General features: G+C 38.1%; 1 protein-coding gene across 5 annotated transcripts in view; it reads right to left on the bottom strand.

Annotated features, from left to right (window-relative positions):
• The window catches only part of L3MBTL4 (L3MBTL histone methyl-lysine binding protein 4), a 437,886-nt gene that overhangs the window by 304,727 nt on the left and 115,257 nt on the right, over nucleotides 1–17,902 (bottom strand). The window contains exon 1 of one of the 5 annotated variants that reach the window (XM_013051398.2): nucleotides 16,044–16,208. The exons of the other annotated variants lie outside the window; for them this stretch is intronic. The gene's annotated coding sequence lies outside the window, so the exon portion shown is untranslated. Of the gene's footprint in view, nucleotides 1–16,043; nucleotides 16,209–17,902 lie in introns of those variants that run through there. 5 annotated transcript variants of the gene reach the window in all.

Below are 17,902 nucleotides of genomic sequence, written 5' to 3'. Positions count from 1 at the left end.
TAAATATCTATGCCCCCAATGTGGGAGCAGCCAACTATATAAACCAATTAATAACAAAATCAAAGAAACACATCAACAATGATACAATAATAGTAGGGGATTTTAACACTCCCCTCACTGAAATGGACAGGTCATCCAAGCAAAAGATCAGCAAGGAAATAAAGGCCTTAAACGACACACTGGACCAGATGGACATCACAGATATATTCAGAATATTTCATCCCAAAGCAACAGAATACACATTCTTCTCTAGTGCACATGGAAACATTCTCCAGAATAGATCACATCCTCGGTCCTAAATCAGGACTCAACCGGTATCAAAAGATTGGGATCATTCCCTGCATATTTTCAGACCACAATGCTCTAAAGCTAGAACTCAACCACAAAAGGAAGTTTGGAACGAACCCAAATACATGGAGACTAAACAGCATCCTTCTAAAGAATGAATGGGTCAACCGGGAAATTAAAGAAGAATTGAAAAAAATCATGGAAACAAATGATAATGAAAATACAACGGTTCAAAATCTGTGGGACACAACAAAGGCAGTCCTGAGAGGAAAATAGATAGCGGTACAAGCCTTTCTCAAGAAACAAGAAAGGTCTCAGGTACACAACCTAACCCTACACCTAAAGGAGCTGGAGAAAGAACAAGAAAGAAACCCTAAGCCCAGCAGGAGAAGAGAAATCATAAAGATCAGAGCAGAAATCAATGAAATAGAAACCAAAAAAACAATAGAACAAATCAACGAAACTAGGAGCTGGTTCTTTGAAAGAATTAATAAAATTGATAAACCCCTGGCCCGACTTATCAAAAAGAAAAGAGAAAGGACCCAAATAAATAAAATCAAGAATGAAAGAGGAGAGATCACAACTAACACCAAAGAAATACAAACTATTATAAGAACATACTATGAGCAACTCTACGCCAATAAATTTGACAATCTGGAAGAAATGGATGCATTCCTAGAAACATATAAACTACCACAACTGAGCCAGGAAGAAATAGAAAGCCTGAACAGACCCATAACCAGTAAGGAGATTGAAACAGTCATTAAAAATCTCCAAACAAACAAAAGCCCAGGGCCAGACGGCTTCCCGGGGGAATTCTACCAAACATTTAAAGAAGAACTAATTCCTATTCTCCTGAAACTGTTCCAAAAAATAGCAATGGAAGGAAAACTTCCAAACTCATTTTATGAGGCCAGCATCACCTTGATCCCAAAACCAGACAAGGATCCCACCAAAAAAGAGAGCTATAGACCGATATCCTTGATGAACACAGATGCGAAAATACTCAACAAAATACTAGCCAATAGGATTCAACAGTACATTAAAAGGATTATTCACCACGACCAAGTGGGATTTATTCCAGGGCTGCAAGGTTGGTTCAACATCCGCAAATCAGTCAATGTGATACAACACATCAATAAAAGAAAGAACAAGAACCATATGATACTCTCAATAGATGCTGAAAAAGCATTTGACAAAGTACAGCATCCCTTCCTGATCAAAACTCTTCAAAGTGTAGGGATAGAGGGCACATACCTCAATATCATCAAAGCCATCTATGAAAAACCCACCGCAAATATCATTCTCAATGGAGAAAAACTGAAAGCTTTTCCGCTAAGGTCAGGAACACGGCAGGGATGTCCATTACCACCACTGCTATTCAACATAGTACTAGAGGTCCTAGCCTCAGCAATCAGACAACAAAAGGAAATTAAAGGCATCCAAATCAGCAAAGAAGAAGTCAAATTATCACTCTTCACAGATGATATGATACTATATGTGGAAAACCCAAAAGACTCCACTCCAAAACTGCTAGAACTTATACAGGAATTCAGTAAAGTGTCAGGATATAAAATCAATGCACAGAAATCAGTTGCATATCTCTACACCAAAAGCAAGACAGAAGAAAGAGATATTAAGGAGTCAATCCCATTTACAATTGCATCCAAAACCATAAGATACCTAGGAATAAACCTAACCAAAGAGACACAGAATCTATACTCAGAAAACTATAAAGTACTCATGAAAGAAATTGAGGAAGACACAAAGAAATGGAAAAATGTTCCATGCTCCTGGATTGGAAGAATAAATATTGTGAAAATGTCTATGCTACCTAAAGCAATCTACACATTTAATGCAATTCCTATCAAAGTACCATCCATCTTTTTCAAAGAAATGGAACAAATAATGCTAAAATTTATATGGAACCAGAAAAGACCTCGAATAGCCAAAGGGATATTGAAAAAGAAAGCCAACGTTGGTGGCATCACAATTCCGGACTTCAAGCTCTATTACAAAGCTGTCATCATCAAGACAGCATGGTACTGGCACAAAAACAGACACATATATCAGTGGAACAAAATAGAGAGCCCGGAAATAGACCCTCAACTCTATGGTCAACTAATCTTCGACAAAGCAGGAAAGAATGTCCAATGGAAAAAAGACAGCCTCTTCAATAAATGGTGTTGGGAAAATTGGACAGCCACATGCAGAAAAATGAAATTGGACCATTTCCTTACACCACACACAAAAATAGACTCAAAATGGATGAAGGACCTCAATGTGCGAAAGGAATCCATCAAAATCCTTGAGGAGAACACGGGCAGCAACCTCTTCGACCTCAGCCGCAGCAACATCTTCCTAGGAACAACGCCAAAGGCAAGGGAAGCAAGGGCAAAAATGAACTATTGGGATTTCATCAAGATCAAAAGCTTTTGCACAGCAGAGGAAACAGTTCACAAAATCAAAAGACAACTGACAGAATGGGAGAAGATATTTGCAAACGACATATCAGATAAAGGACTAGTGTCCAGAATCTATAAAGAACTTAGCAAACTCAACACCCAAAGAGCAAATAATCCAATCAAGAAATGGGCAGAGGACATGAACAGACATTTCTGCAAAGAAGACATCCAGATGGCCAACAGACACATGAAAAAGTGCTCCATATCACTCGGCATCAGGGAAATACAAATCAAAACCACAATGAGATATCACCTCACACCAGTCAGAATGGCTAAAATCAACAAGTCAGGAAATGACAGATGCTGGCGAGGATGCGGAGAAAGGGGAACCCTCCTACACTGTTGGTGGGAATGCAAGCTGGTGCAGCCACTCTGGAAAACAGCATGGAGGTTCCTCAAAATGTTGAAAATAGAACTGCCCTATGACCCAGCAATTGCACTATTGGGTATTTACCCTAAAGATACAAATGTAGTGATCCAAAGGGGCACGTGCACCCGAATGTTTATAGCAGCAATGTCCACAATAGCCAAACTATGGAAAGAACCTAGATGTCCATCAACAGATGAATGGATCAAGAAGATGTGGTATATATACACAATGGAATACTATGCAGCCATCAAAAGAAATGAAATCTTGCCATTTGCAACAACGTGGATGGAACTAGAGCGTATCATGCTTAGCGAAATAAGTCAAGCAGAGAAAGACAACTATCATATGATCTCCCTGATATGAGGAAGTGGTGATACAACATGGAGGCTTAAGTGGGTAGAAGAAGAATAAATGAAACAAGATGGGATTGGGAGGGAGACAAACCATAAGTGACTCTTAATCTCACAAAACAAACTGAGGGTTGCCGGGGGGAGGGGGTTTGGTAGAATGGGGTGGGATTATGGACATTGGGGAGGGTATGTGATTTGGTGAGTGCTGTGAAGTGTGTAAACCTGGTGATTCACAGACCTGTACCCCTGGGGATAAAAATATATGTTTATCAAAAATAAAAAATTAAAAAATAAATAAATAAATAAATAAATAAATAAATAAAAGACAATAGATGATTAAAAAAAAAAAAAAACAAAGAGGCAACCCACGGAATGGGAGAAGATATTTGCAAATGACAGTACAGACAAAAGGTTGATATCCAGGATCTATAATGAACTCCTCAAACTCAACACACATGAAACAGGCAAACATATCAAAAAATGGTCAGAAGATATGAACAGACACTTCTCCAATAAAGACATACAAATGGCTATCAGACATATGAAAAAATGTTCATCATCACTAGCCCTCAGGGAGATTCAAATTAAAACCACATTGAGATATCACCTTACACCAGTTAGAATGGTGTAAGGAAACAACATGTGCTGGAGAGGACATGGAGAAAGGGGAACCCTCTTCCACTGTTGGTGGGAATGCAAGTTGGTGCAGCCTCTTTGGAGAACAGTTTGGAGATTCCTTAAGAAATTAAAAATAGAACTTCCCTATGACCCTGCAATTGCACTCCTGGGTATTTACCCCAAAGATACATATGTTGTGAAAAGTAGGGCCATCTGTTCCCCAATGTTTATAGCAGCAATGGCCACGGTCGCCAAACTATGGAAAGAACCAAGATGCCCTTCAACGGACAAATGGATAAGGAAGATGTGGTCCATATACACTATGGAGTATTATGTCTCCATCAGAAAGGACGAACACCCAACTTTTGTAGCAACATGGACGGAACTGGAAGAGATTATGCTGAGTGAAATAAGCCAAGCAGAGAGAGTCAATTATCATATGGTCTCACTTATTTGTGGACCATAACAAATAGCATGGATGACAGGGGGTGTTAGAGAGGAGAATGGAGTTGGGAGAAATTGGAAGGGGAGGTGAACCATGAGAGACTATGGACTCTGAAAAACAATCTGAGGGGTATGAAGTGGCAGGGGGGTGGGAGGTTGGGGTACCGGATGGTGGGTATTATGGAGGGCATGGATTGCATGGAGCACTGGGTGTGGTGAAAAAATAATGAATACTGTTTTTCTGAAAATAAATAAATTAATATAAAAAAATAAATAAAAACAGATTTGAGAGAGAGAGAGCAGGGGATGGGCAAAGGGAGAAGGAAAGAGAGAGAGAATCTCAAGCTGTGAAGCCTGATGTGAGGGTTCCATCCCACAACCTCGAGATGAAACCAAGAGTCAGATGCTCAATCAACTGGGTCACTTAGATACCCCAAGAATTGCTGTTCTAACATAATACATAAAAATCTGAAAATTAGAGAAAAAACTAATTCTGACTAATATCATCAAAGAAGACTTTCCTGATGACATGACATTTGCCTTAAAGGAAAAATGTTCTCAAAGTGTGGCACCTGGATCTGCAGCATCAGTTTCACCTGAGGAACTGTGAGAAACACAAATTTGGGGTATCGATTAAAATTTCTACATCTACAAAATCAGAAACTCTGGGGCTGGGCCAAGCAATCTGCTTTCACAAGCCCTGGAAGGGAGAACCATTGCTCTAGAGTGGGACCAGGCTCCAGCTACCAATAGCCCTGAAGACAGCAGCAGGATAGGTACTCTGCCCACAATCTTGTCTCAACTTCCATGAGCCTCCATGATCTCCCCCAACTTTTATAGTAGAGTCCATTTCTTGAGAAAGATTGAGTGATCTCTCTTGCAAAAGAAAGATTCTGGGCACTTGGGTGACTCAGTCATTGGGAGTCTGCCTTCTTCGCCTCGGGTCATGATCCCAGCATCCTGCTGGGTGGGAGGCCTGCTTCTCCTCCTACTCCCCCTGCTTGTGTTCCTTCTCTCACTCTCTCTGTCAAATAAATAAATAAAATCTTCAAAAAAATTAAAACACCATGTGAAGAATTTCAGTCTTAGCCTATATATAGGCTGGGAAACCAGTGAATGTTTTTAAGCTCAGTAGCACAGCATGCTGTAAGTTTTGGTCTTATTTCTCCTCTGCCCTGCCCATTGTTGGTTTTATACTTGTTTGGATTTAAAACAACAACAACAAAAAGATACTACTGATGGAAGTTGTTCAGATGATGGGGTTGAACAAGGAGGGAGAACTGGTAACAGAGACACCAGAAAGAAAGCTGTCTCAACAAGAAGGCATGAGCTAGTGAGGTCTGGACGTCAGACAGCTGCTCTGGCTTGGAGGACTGAGTTTGAGAGGAGCAGAAAGAATTCAGAGGAACATCTGAAAGGCAACTGACAAAACTGGATAATTGTTAAGATGGGAAAGTGAGGACTTCGACATCTCAAGCTTAGGAGACAGGAGTCTTTGAATGTGCCTGCCCCTAAGCAAGACAAAACTCAGAGGAATAGGCTCAGAGAGCAACATGAACACACTTTCAGAAATGAAAAAATCTCTGAAATATAAAGGAGTAAATGGTATTTAGGGCAAGCTATGTGGAGGGATTAAAAACACAGATTTTTGAGGAGAAAAATCAGGACTAGGAACTTGGGTTTAATGGCCATGAGTGAATAAGGGGTTGAAGCAGAGGAGATTCTCAGGGAATATGTGCAGAGCACAAAGTAGATAGGACCAAGTACCAAAGTAGATAGGACAGAATCCTAGCGAATGATAGCATTGAAGATGTGTACCAAAGAAAACAATCAGTAAAGGACAGTGAGAAAGAACAACAAGAGAAACAAGATGAATGAGGGAGGAAATAAATACTTCCAAAAAAACAGTAATGGACCCTGGTGCAAGGAAGTCTGGAGATGACCAGGAGGAAGACTGGAAGCAGGCTTTGTGAAGAGGACAAAGTTCATAGGTATGCATATGGACATGTATACAGGAAAGAGTAATCTTAGAAGTGACAAGCTCAAAGAGTCTTGAGAGTCTAATCATGAGGAGCCTTGTAAGACAGAGAAAACCAAGGTGAACCAAGTACACTCACTGATTCTACAAACAGAATCTTCTATGACAGCGAACTTGTGTTGTTAAGTGCTAACGATTCAAAGGTGAATAAAATATAGTATTTGCCCTTAAGGAGTATGCAGCTTAGCAGGGAACAAGGTAACTATTATGGAACAAGGAAAATCACAACTGCAGAGATGTGAGCTAGGAGCTGTGAGAACACAGTGGACAAGAAAATTAACAACACTATCCATTCTGTTTTTATTTCTCATTGAAGAAATACTCATTGAATGCTTACTATATGCTAGGAGCTCATAATATAGCATGAAACAAAAACAATCCCTTCCTTTTTCCACCATCAATTCTAGTGAGTGAAAACAGATGATAAGATAAATAAATAAAACAGATAGTGTGTCAGGTGCTAGTAAGGGTTAGGAGAAAATAAAACAGAAAAAAGGGGTAGATAGTATTAGTGCAGGTGGGGCTCTGTAATTTTAATATGATGACTTTTCTTCAGAAACAATGCTGGTAAAAACTTAACAGAATGGCATCTTTAAAGCAAAGAAAGCCATAAAACTGTCAAGCAAGATAATATATCCAATGAAAACATCCTCCAAAATGAGTGAAATAACATTTTCAGATTAAATAAAAACTTATTTTGACATGTCTATCATTTCTGTCACAGAATATAGTTTCCACTCCTGACCAAGTTCTACCTCACTCCTAAGATAACTCATTTTAGTCTTCTAAAAATATTCTTGTAAAACCTTTTTTAAAAAAACATTTAAATCTTTAATCTATTTGTAATTCATTTTTATATAGACAGATGGCCAATTTGACACACACAATCTGTCAAAAAGTCTACACTTTGTTCTCCTGAGCTGATATACCCAAATATACCATGTATATTAGCCCTCTATGTAATATATTACATACATAGAAATTTTGTATGTATTACATACATACAAAGAAGAAAGAAACCTCCTTCTGGTTTCTCTATTCAGTGCCACAGATTCTTGCCTGTTACTATACAACTGGAATCTTGAGGAGTTCAGTACATAATTTAAACAAATTCAAATTAAAACCTATTGGGATTCTACTTTAAAACTGAATTAAATATTAATTTGGGAGCCTCTAAGGAAGAAGGTAGAGGATGAGGACCCTAAGCTTACCTCATGCCATGAATACAACTAAGTAACATTCACATCAGTGTAAATAACCCAAAAAAGGATCCAAAGACTGGCAGAACAGACTCTCCATAGCTACATGTAGAGAAGAGGCCTCACTGAAGAAGGTAGAAAGGGCAAAGACTTGGTAGGGAGCTAAACAAATGCAGGGCTGGCCACAGGAGGGCAGGGCTGGCCTCAGGAAGGAGGGACACCATGGGTATGAAGAGGGGAGAGAAACAGACTCTCACCCCAGGGAGCCCATGGGGAAGACAGATCCTCATAACATTTGGCTTTGAAAGCCAGAGGAGCCACATTTCTTGAGTTCTTATAACCAGCAGGACTTAAAATCTGGAACATTAACAAGCAGCAGGTTCAACTCTGGGAAAGTGAAGAGGGCGAGAGGAAACAGGGTCCCCACCTTTAAAAAGAGAGCACAAACAAACATCCCTGAGGAGATACAAGATAGAAGCAACAGTTTAAAATACAACAGGGGTATAAAGAAGAACAATGTGTTTACTCATCTCTGAGCCTGTGCTGGAAGAGCAGGGATTGCTGGGAGACTTCTGGAACAAAGGAGCTGGTGGGTGCCATTTCCCTCCCCTACTCCCCAACATAAACACACAGCCACCTACAGAAACCAATGTAGTGCCGACATTTGCTACCTAATTTGTTAAAATCACACATGCCCTCCCTCACACTTCTGCAAATCCACCCTCTTCGACTCAGCCTGTATCAGTCCTGTGGGCCAGCACAAAGCTCACTAACACTGCACTTCCATCCCCACACATTTCTGCAGTCCTGCTCCCTCCAGTACACTCAGCTGGAGTCCATCCAAACTGGGCTACAAGCCTGGCAGTGTGCAAGCAGCCCCAACAAGAGCCAGTGCCACTTCAAAATGACTCCTGCCCCAGGGAAGGGGAGAGATAACCACACACACACCAGTCAGACTGCACGCACCACAAAGGGCTGGGAGCAGACAGCTGGTTTAACTGCAGGCCCTGCCTACCAACAAAAGCTTCACAGGGGACAACACAGAGCAAGTGCCCTGCCTTTGGTGCTACTGCATCTCTGGTAAATGCATGGTCTGATTCAAGTTAAGCGCAAGGTATTGCCTGACTGGCTCACTAACAACATAGGGACCAGCACTGCCCACAACAGGCAAAGAGAGCTACTGCAGATGACAGCACCAATAGAAAAAACAGCTCAGCCGCAATAGTAGAGCACACACAACAGACAGAGTTGACACCCCGTAACACCAGGTTCTGTTGAACAGGAGAGGAGACACCATAAGGCATGAAAGGACCTCTTCCTCCTAAAGTCACTGCTTTCATAAGCAGGCATTATAGTTGATTTTCCTAACACACAGACACCAGAAAGTCAGTCAAAATGAGGAGACAAAAAAATATGCCCCACATGAAAGAGAAACTGATAAAAGTAATATGATTGATCGAGAATTTAAAGTGATTATCATAAAGATAACTATGGGACATGAGAAAAGAGGACATCAGAGAGACCCTTAACAAAGATTTTAATAGGTCAGAAATGACAAACATAATAAATGAAAATTAAAATATACTAGATGGAATAAATCGTAGACTAGAGAAAGCAGAACAAATCAGCAACCTAGTAGAGTAATGGAAAGTAAGCTGACCAGGTGAGAAAAAAATTATGCAAAATGAAAACAGATTTAGGGAACAGAGTAACACCATCAAGCATAATAATATTTACATTATAGAATCTCAGAGGGAGAAGAAAGAGAAAAAGGGACAGAAAGCTTATTTGAGGAAATAATAGCAGAAAACTTCTTGAATCTGGAGAAAGAAACAGAAATCCAAATCCAGGAGGCACAGAGATCCCCCAACAAAATCAACCCAAGGAAGTTCACACAAAGGTTTGTAGCAATTAAAATGGCAAAAAGTAGAGATAAAAGGAGAATTTTAAAAACAACAAGAGAAAAGAAAATAATTTCATACATGGGAAACCATATAAAGCTATCAGTGGATTTTTCAGAAGAAAGTGCCATGATAGTATTCAAAGTGCTGAAAAGGAAAAATTTGCAGCCACTAATATTTTATCCAGCAAGGATTTCATTCTGAATAGGAGATATAGAGAGTTTTCCAGACAAACAAAATGGAAAGAAATTCATGACCCCTAACCAGCCCTACAAGAAATGTTAAAGGGGCCTCTTTGAGTGAGGAGGAAAGATCAAAGCAAGAATAAGGAAAGTAGGGAAAAAAAGAACAGTAAAAATATCTGTAAAAATCATTCAAGGGCCACATGCACTCCAATGTTCATAGCAGCAATGTCCACAAGAGCCAAAATGTTGGAAAGGGCCAAGATGTCCTTCAACGGATGGATGGATAAAAAAAAGTGTGGTCGGGGCACCTGGGTGGCTCAGTGGGTTAAGCCGCTGCCTTCGGCTCAGGTCATGATCTCAGGGTCCTGGGATCGAGTCCCGAATTGGGCTCTCTGCTCAGCAAGGAGCCTGCTTCCTCCTCTCTCTCTGCCTGCCTCTCTGCCTACTTGTGATCTCTCTCTGTCAAATAAATAAATAAAATCTTTAAAAAAAAAAGTGTGGTCCATATAGACAATGGAATATTACTCAATTATTAGAAAGGATGAATACCCAACTTTTGCTCAACACGGATGGTAATGGAGGAGATTATGCTAAGTGAAATAAGTCAAACAGAGAAAGTTAATTATCATATGGTCTCACTTATTTGTGGAACATAAGGAATAGCATGGAGGACATTAGGAGAAAGGAAAAATGAAGGGGGAGAAATTGTTGTGGGAGACGAACCATGAGAGACTATGGGCTCTGGGAAACAAATGGAAAGTTTTAGAAGGGAGGTGGGTGGAGGAATGGGTAAGCCTGGTGATGTTATTAAGGAGAGCATGTATTGTGTGGAGCACTGGGCGTTATACACAAACAACGAATCATGGAACACTACATCAAAAAATAATAATGGTGACTAACATAACACAATTTTTTCTAAAAAGGGACTTACAAAACAAAAATATGTAAAGTATGACACCATATACCTAAAACGTGGAGAGGAATCAAGAATGGGCACAAACTTAAGTCATCATCAACTTAATAGAAACCATTATATGCAGATGATGTTATACATAAACCAAATGGTAATCACAATTCAAAAACGAGCAAGAGATGCAAAAAACAAACAAAAAATAACGCAAGTATATTACTAAAGAAAACCAACTAATCATGAGAGAAGAGTATAAGAGAAGAAAGGAACAGAGAAAAACTACAAAAACAACCATAAAACAAGTAACCAATTAGCAGTAAATACATATTTATTAATATTAGTGTGATTATAAATGGATTAGATGCTCCAATCTAAATACACAGGGTGGTAGAATGGATTAAAAAAAAAAGACCCATCTATAAGAGACTCATTTCAGACTTAAAGACAAATGCAAACTGAAAGTGAAGGGATGAAGAAGCATTTATCATGCAAATGCATGTGAAAAGAAAGGGTAGCAATACTGATATTGGACAAAATAGAGTTTAAACCAAAGACTGTCACAAGAGACAAAGAAAGACACTATATAATCATTAACCCAACAATCCAACAAGACATAACAATTGCAAATACTTTTGCTCACAACATGGGAACACGCAAATACTTAAACAGTTAATAACAACATAAGGGAACTAAGCGATAATAATACAGTAATAGTCAGTAATAGTAGGGAACTTTAACACCCCCACTTACATCAATGGATAGATCATCCACACAGAAAATCAACAAGAAAACAGTGGCATTGAAGGACACATTGAACAAGATGGATTTAAGAGATATATTCAGAACATTCCATCCTAAACAGCAGAAAACACATTCGTTTCAAGTGCACATGAAACACTCTCCAGAACAGATCATGTATTAAGCCACAAAACAAACCTCAACAAATTCGAAAAGATCAAAGTCATACCATGCATCTGTTCTGACCAAAAGATTTGAAACTAGAAATCAACTACAAGAAAAAATCTGGAAAGAGCACAGATACACAAAGGTTAAATAACTTGCTACTAAACAATGAATGGGTCAACCAAGAAGTCAAAGAGGAAATCAAAAATATATGGAGACAAATGAAAATGAGAATGCAATGGTCCAAATCTTTGGGATCAAACAAAAGCCATTCTAAGAGGGACGTTTATAGCAATACAAAGCTACCTCAAGAAGCAAGAAAAATCTCAAATAAACAATATAACATTATACCTAAAGAAGCTAGAAAAAGAAGAAAAAGGAAAAACCCCAAACCATTAGAAGGATGGAAATAGTAAAGATTAGAGCGTAAATAAATTAAATAGAAACAAAAAACAAACAAATAACAATAGAACAGATTAATGATCAATGAAAACAGGAGCTGGTTCACTGAAAAGATCAACAAAGTTGATAAACATTTAGCCAGACTCATCAAAAAACTTAAAAAAAAAAAAAGGAGAGATAATTTATACAAGTCACAAATGAAAGAGGAGAAATAACAACTGACACCATAAAATACAAACAATTATAAGGGAAAAAATAGGAACATTATATGCCAAAAATTTAACAACCTAAAAGAAATAGATAAATTTCTAGAAACATGTAACCTCCCAAAACTGAATCAGGAAGAAATAGAAAATTTGAACAGACCAATTGATTGTCAGCAATGACACTGGATCAGTAATCAAAAAACACCCCCCCAAAAATCCAAAAGTCCAGGACCAGATGGATTCAGAGGTGAATTCTACCAAACATTTAATGAGGAGTTAATACTATTTTTCTCAAACTATTCCAAATAATAGAAGAGGAAGAAAACTTTCTAAATTCATTCTACAAAGCCAGAATTACCCTGATACCAAAACCAGCTAAAGACACTGTAGTAAAAGAGAACTACAGGCCATTTTCTCTGGCAAACACAGATGAAAAAATCCTCAGCAAAATATTAACAAACCAAATCCAACAATACATTAAAAATAACATTCATCACAATCAAGTGGGATTTATTCCAGAGATGCAAGAACAGCTCAATATTTATAAATCAATTAATGTAATATATTGGGGTGCCTGAGTGGCTCAGTCAGTTAAGCGACTGCCTTGAGCTCAGATCATGATCCCAGGCTCCTGGGATTGAGCCCTGAACTGGATTCCTTGCTCACAAAAGAGCCTGCTTCTCCCTTATCCTCTGTCTCACGGCTTGGGCTCTCTATGTCAAACAAACAAACAAATAAATAAATAAATAACATCATATCAATAAGACAAAGGATGAAAACCATAAGATAATTTCAATAGCTGAAGAAAAAGCATTTGGCAAAGTACAGCATCCATCAAACAAAGTTGATTCAGAGGGAACATAACTTCAATATATAAAGGCCATATATGAAAAACACAACTATTAAATTCAGTGGTGAAAACTGAGAGCTTTCCCCCTATGATCAGAAACAAGACAAGGATGTCACTCTCACCACTTTCATTCAACATAGTACTGGAAGTCCTAACCACAAAAATCTATTAAAAAAAAAAAGAAACAAAAGGTATCCAAATTGATAAAGAAGAAACAAAACTTTTACTAATTGCAGATGACATGATACTATACATAGAAAGCCCTAGAAGCTCCACCAAAAACTTACTAGAACCAATAAATGATAAATGTTGTAGGATACAAAAGTTGTAGGATACAAAACCAATGCACAGAATTCAGTTGCATTTCTATATTGTAATAATGAAGCAGCAGAAAGAGAAATTAAAAAAGCAATTCCAGGGCACCTGGGTGGCTCAGTGGGTTAAAGCCTCTGCTTTCGGCTCAGGTCATGATCCCAGGGTCCTGGGATCGAGCCCCGCATCAGGCTCTCTGCTCGGCGGGGAGCCTACTTCCTCCTCTCTCTCTGACTCTCTGCCTACTTGTGATCTGTCAAATAAATAAATAAAATATTTTTTAAAATAAATAAATAAATAAATATTAAAAAGCAATCCCATTTACAATCGCATCAAAGGAGGTGAAAGACCTATACCTGAAAACTGTAAGACACTGATAAAAGAAACTGAAAATGACAGAAATGAAAAGATATTCCATGCTCATGGATTGGAAGAACAAATACTGTTCAACTGTCCATGCTACCCAAAGTAATCTACACTTTTAATATAATCCCTATCAAAATAACAACATTTTTCACAGAACTAGAACAAATAATCATAAATCTTATGGCACCACAAAAGATATATATTTATTTTGAATATATATATAATCGATGTGGGGTGTGTGTGTGTGTGTGTGTTATATATAAGGAGTATCATATGGCCATATAAAAGAATGAAATCTTACCATTTGCAACATGGATGGATCTAGAGAATATAATGATAAGCAAAATAAGTCAGAGGAAAACAAACACCATTAGGATTTCACTCATATATGGAATTTAAGAAACAAATGAACAAAGGGGAAAAAAGAGACAAACCAAAAGATAGACTCTTAACTATAGAGAACAAACAGATGGTTACCAGAGGGGTGGGGAAGGTTGGGTGAACTAGGTGAAGAGGATTAAGAGTAGTATAGTTATCTTGATGAGCACTGAGAAATGTACAGCTGAGTCACCTGAATGTATTGTATACCTGAATGTATTGTATACCTAATATAACACTGTATGTTAACTATACTGGGATTAAATTTTTTTAAAAGATTTATTCATTCATTATTTAAGAGAGGGGGCAGGAGGGGGAGAGGGAGTGAATCTCCAGCAGACTCCCTGCTATACATGGAGCCCTATTTGGGGCTAGATCCCAGGACACTGAGACCACAACCTGAGCTGAAATTAAGAGTCAGGTGCCCAATCAATGGAGCCACCCAGATGCCCGGGAATTAATTTTTTTTTTAAATAAGTAAAAAGATGAGGCACCTGATCTGGTTCAGTCAGTTAAATGTCCAGCCAGATCAGGTCATGATCCCAGAGATCCCAAGGATCCCAGGGCCCTGCTCAGCAAGGAGTCTGCTTCTCCCTCTCCCTCTGCCTGCAGCTCGCCTAGCTTGTGCTCTCTATTTCTCTATGTGTCAAATAAATAAAATCTTTTAAAAAAACTAAAGAGAAAACAAATATAAATAAATATTAATTTGGAGGAGTTGACATTTTTGTGGTACATGTTCCCATTTATCCAGATATTAATCTATATGCATGAATAGAATTTTCCAGTTCTCTTCATACAAAATTTCTTATTCAACTTGTTCTAAAATTTGTATACTATATAGCTTTTATGGGTACAATATTTTTCCCTTTTCAACTTCTAGGAACTGGTGGCCAATATATGGAAAAGCTAATGAGTTTTTATATTTATTCTCTATCCAACCACCTCAAAATTCTTGTAGTAATTCTAGTAGCTTATAATGAGATTCTTTTGAGTTTTCTATATATAAAGATCATATATCTGCAACTATTGATCTATTTAGTTTTATCTTTTCTTTCCAAAGTTTTTATTACTCATTAAATTTGCTTTTTATTTCATTCACTAAAATTTCCAAGACAGTATTGAGTACCAACAAATGTAATCGGCATCTCTATTTCCTGATCTTAATTGAAATGGTTTTGTTTTGCTCTTTAGTATATTTGCTATCACACTTTGGTAATTTTTATTATAATTAATTATTTCACAAATGAATTTTTCCTAGGAATGACAGTTAAATTTTACCAAAAGCCTTTTCACTGTTAAAGATCATTATGTGGTTTTTCCCTTTTAGGTTGTTGAGGTATGAATTTTGTTGACTGATTTTACAATATCAAACTGTTCCATTGTTGAAACAATGTCCCCCCACCCCCACCCCCATCCCCCCCCAAAAAAGAAAGAAGGAGAGAAAGACCAAAGACAAAAAGAAAAGAAGATTGAGGAGGGTGTGAATTGATAGAGTGAGGGATAAGCAGGTGGAGTCCACTTCCAGTGCGGAGCTGAGATATGAATCTGCAGCTAGGCAGAAATAACTGAGGTAGCATCCAGATAACAGAAATCACCAAAAGAAAAAGTGAAATATGAAAAAAGTATAATAGTTGAAATACAAGGAGATCTCAACACTTTATGGAGGGTAGAGAGTAAAGAACTGGTAAAGAGAAAGCACAGAGACATGAAAACCAGGACAGACTGGTGTATTAGAATACAAGGAAAGAGCAAGTAACAAAAGAGGAGGAGAAAGAAGGGAAGGGAGGAATAAGGGAAGGAAGACAAGAGGGAGAAGGAGGAGGAGGTGGAGAAGAGGAAGAAATAGTAAACACCTCACCTGAGAGATCAGTCAGACAGGTGGGTAGGTGAATACAAGATGAAGACAAGAAGAAACTTCCAGAGATGAAGGGTCACTTTAACAAGAGGTTTGAATGAAGATCAGGATTCCTAAGTGGAGCCAGTTGTGTCACTAGAGGAGAATAAAGAACTAAGGAACTTCAGAGTTCTTACTAGAATATTCGGTTAATGGCAAAGAGCACAGTAAAGTGTAAAAATCTTGTGTGTAGGAAAAAAAAAAAATCTTGTGTGTAGATTTCCTAGTGTTAACTGATTTCCCCCTTGACACGTAGTAAACGTGGGGCAGGCAGTTCTATGAAAACAATTTTCATCGCCAAGAATCCTTAAAGAAGACTCTTATAATTACTGGCTGTACTAAAATACTCCCCTATAAATACCTGCAGATCTTCAAATTAATATCCATTTATATGAGATGGCAATATTCTCCTCATAAAGTGATTAACTGCATATTTCCCTTAACCTTTTTCTTCAATATATCTTAGAAACGTCTAATGTAATCTACTAAATAAAACTGAGCTCCAGTTGCTATTCCAACTTTCATTAATTTAATTAATCTGTTGATCAGAATTTAGACCTTCCTCTATTCAACATATCCCCTGCTGGGCTTCAATTAATGAACATATTTTAAATATTATTCAAAATTGTTTTCTCTCTTGATACTAAAAGTGCTTAAAATAAATTCCTTCCCAAATCATATCTTAACCTAACAGATTTATAACCTTTTAAAACACTCATCATGCTCAGTGAATATAAGTTTAAAATCCATGAAGGAACACTGAATTTCGGTTCACTAGGAGACCATCTGGGTCAAGGAAGACTACTGTTATTAGTGGAAAGATAATTAGCACTGTCAAAAGAATTTTCATTTAAAAACATCTAAACCAGTTTCATATAATTAAATTCCTAGAAAGTGCCTGCAAAGCAGCAATGAAAACTCCATTAGTCCCCACCAGTCTCTTTCTCCACTGAGTTCTTTTGGACTTTTTTGGAATTACAATGTTGTATAAAGGCAACAAGAAAAGTGCAGCAACTGCAGACCTAATGAGTAAAAGACCCTTAAATTTAGTACTTTTCCCTTAGCAACAGGTACAAAATAATTCTCGTTTTCTACCAGGAAGATCAAAGTGATTGTGCAAATGAGAACTTACGTTAGGCAGAATAATGGCCTCGCAAAGACATCCACATCCTAATCCCTAGAAACTCTCAATGTTACATTAAATGTAATGTAACTCTTAATGTTATATTAAATGTCAAAATTGAGGTGTGATTAAGTTAAAGTTCCTTAAGGTAGGGAGATTATCTGGGATTTTCCAGGTGGACCCAATGTAATCATCGGTATCCTTAAAAGTGGAGAATCTTTGGGGTCCCTGGGTGGCTCAGTCACTTAAGCACCTGCCTTCAGGGACACATGGGTGGCTCAGTCAGTTGGGCATCTGCCTTCAGCTTGTCATGGTCCCAGGGTCCTGGGATGAGGTCTTGCATGCACGGGGATGTTTGCTCAGCAAGTAATCTGCTTCTCCCTCTGCCTGCCACCTCAGCTCCCACCCTCTTGTGCTCATTCTCTGACAAATAAATAAAATTTAAAATTTAAAAAAAACAAACAAACAAGGATCTGCCTTCAGCTCAGCTCATGATCCCAGGGATCAAACCCCATGTCAAGCTCCCTGCTCAGCAGGAAGCTGGCTTCTCTCTCTTCCTCTGCCCCTCTCCCAACTTGTATGTGCTCTCTTGCTCACTCTCTCACTCACCCTCTCTCAAATAAATAAATAAAATCTTTAAAACAAAAATGGGGAAAAGCTTTCCCAGCTGTGATTAAAGGAAGATGTCACTATGACAAAA

The sequence above is a fragment of the Mustela putorius genome, unplaced genomic scaffold (genome assembly GCF_011764305.1).
Source record: "Mustela putorius furo isolate JIRA1106 unplaced genomic scaffold, ASM1176430v1.1 tig00003858_pilon_pilon_pilon, whole genome shotgun sequence".
Lineage (NCBI taxonomy): Eukaryota > Metazoa > Chordata > Mammalia > Carnivora > Mustelidae > Mustela > Mustela putorius.
This window is presented reverse-complemented; position numbering and strand designations above follow the sequence as displayed.